Raw genomic sequence first — 2,765 nt, forward strand, 5'->3', positions numbered from 1 at the left:
TTTGTATTCCTGCACAAAACATCATGACCAAGAAGCAAGTTGTGGAGGAAAGGGTTTATTCAGCTTACACTTTCCACACTGCAGTTGATCACCAAAGGAAGTCAGGACAGGAACTCACACAGGACAGGAACTTGGAGCTTATGTAGAGGTCATGGAGGGGTGCTGCTTACTGGATTGCTTCCCCTGGCTTGCTCAGCTTGCTTTCTTATAGAACCCAGCAGTACCAGCCCAGGGATGGCACTCCCCACAGTGGGCCCTCCCACCACTCATCACTAATTGAGAAAATGCCTTACAGCTGGATCTCATGGAGGCATTTCTTCAAGGGAAGCTGCTTTCTCTGTGGTAACTCCAGCTTGTGTCAAGTTGACGCACACAACCATCCAGTCCTCTGACACACATCATAGTTTGAAAAGGAAGTATGGTGGTTTGAATGAGAGTGGCCCCATAGCTTCATATATGGAAATGTTTGATTCCCTGGATAGTAGAACTGTTTGGGAAGGATTAAGAGATGTGGCCTTGTTGGAGGAGGAGTCAGTTATAAGTGGACTTACAGCTTTCAAAAGTCCATACTCTCTAACTCATGCATAGAGGTGAGATGTAAGTTCTCAGCAACTGATCAAGAGCCATACCTGCCTGCCTGCTCGTCTGCTGCTAGACTTCCTGACACGATTGCCATGGACTCTTCTCTGAAAATATAAGCTCCCAGTAAAGTTTTTCTTCTAAAAGTTTCCTTGACCATTAGATATTGTCACAATGAATGTCAAAATATCTTTAATCAATCATTTTTAATCAAGTATACTCCCCATTTCCTCCCTTCCAACTCTTTTTATGCTTCCTACTTTTTCCTCCAGACTTAACGCACTGTTTTGGTTTGTTGGGTTTTGTTTTGTTTGTTGTTGTTGTCATTGGGGTAACTTGTGGGGTTGTGTTTTGGGGTGTTTGTTTGCTTGTTTGGGGGAGAGATAGGGCTTCTCTGTCTAGCCTTGGATGTCCTGAAACTCATTCTGTAGACCAGACTGGCTTTGAACTCACATAGTTGCCTGCCTCTGCCTCCTCAATGCTGGCCGTTAAAGGTGTATACCACCACTGCCCAGCGAGTTTTTAAATTTTTTTTGCTTATTTCATTTTTTTGAGATTGTAATTGCATCCCTCTCCCCTTATCTTTGATGTTTTGAAACAGGGACTCACAATATATCTTTAACTGTCAGGGAGCTTACAGTGTAAACCAGGTGTGCTTACCTGTAACTCACAGGGATGGATGTACCTCAGCTTCCCAGTCTTGAGATTAATGACATTTACCACCATGTCTGGCCCTTGTGTGTTCTCTTTCAAATCCCACTGAGTCCACTTAATGACTCCAGAATGTGATTTGTTAGAGGGCCATTCATTTGAACATGAGTAGCCTACCAAGTATCTAGTCTGTGAAGAAAACTGTAGATGCTGAAGAAAACTTACATTCTTCTTACTCCAGTATCTATCAATGGCCAGTATTCCTTCTAAATGAATCATGGAGCTGTTTCATGGAGGGCATCTAAAAGAATTCTCAAATCCTCTCTAAAATCAGTTAAGCGTGTCTGTTAATTTTCCAGAATACATTAGGAATAATGTTTCCCTTAAAATCAGTAATGTCCCAATTCTGTTGTTGGTAAAAGGATGTTGAGGTTCAAGATGTCCAATCCTTAAATGCAAAGGAAAACTTTCACTGAAAAACATGGAAGGGCATTGTCTTCACTAATGTGGTCTGTGAGCAACATTTATGCATGCACACTCAATCAACATCTCTCAGTATCCTCATTGGTTCTCTAAACAAGTGTCAGATCTTCTAATTTCTTCATTTGGAAATTTGATAATTTACCACTTGAAAACCTTTGTATGCACAACTGAGTTTTCATTGATTTGAAGAAACCCTCATGAGGACAATATTTACTGAAAGCCACAACCTGGATTTAGGATCCAATCTCCCGAGATTATAGCACATTATCTTTATTGTTTTACATGATTACTCTGTTCTCAATTGCTTTATCTTTTAAATGAAGCTTAATAATACTTATTGTGTAAGAAACCTCCAAAAGGTCAGGATGACTCTGTGTTGAAAATGTATTTTAAATATTTACTGAAAGGCACTGCAGGACAGCACATTTTCGAGCTCCTTAAAAACCATCACTTCCCTATAATTTCATATTAACATTGTCCAAAAATAAAACCCTACTTCAGCTTACATTGAAATTTTTTCACTTCCAGAATGTAGCTTCATTAAAACAATAACAACCATTATGCCACACTTAGTACAATGTTGTGACTTTCATGGTGTCTATTTGATTGTTAATCAAGTACCAAATATAAACCCGCACGACTGCATAGCTAGAAATTAAAAGCAATTCATATTTTGTACCATTGCAGATAGATGACACTCAGCCATATTCAAAATTTAAACTCTTTGAAGGAATAATGCATGCCTAAATAAATGAAGCAACGACTGAAAAAGAAATATGTAGGCTCTTGGTAGAAATGAAGACCTCCCACCTGGTATTTTGTTTTTTTGTTTTTTTGTTTGGGGGGGGGAGTCTATTCTCCACTCTGAATCAATCTACAGAGACTTTGAGTTAAGCATCCTGCTCTATCCAGGCAAAACCTCAATGTGTGCAGATTTTTTTAAAGTTATTTCCTTTTTTTTAATATTTTTATTACATATTTTCCTCAGTTACATTTCCAATGCTATCCCAAAAGTCCCCCATAGCGCCCCCCACTTCCCAACCCACCCATTC

The sequence above is a fragment of the Mus caroli genome, chromosome 15 (genome assembly GCF_900094665.2).
Source record: "Mus caroli chromosome 15, CAROLI_EIJ_v1.1, whole genome shotgun sequence".
Taxonomy (NCBI): domain Eukaryota; kingdom Metazoa; phylum Chordata; class Mammalia; order Rodentia; family Muridae; genus Mus; species Mus caroli.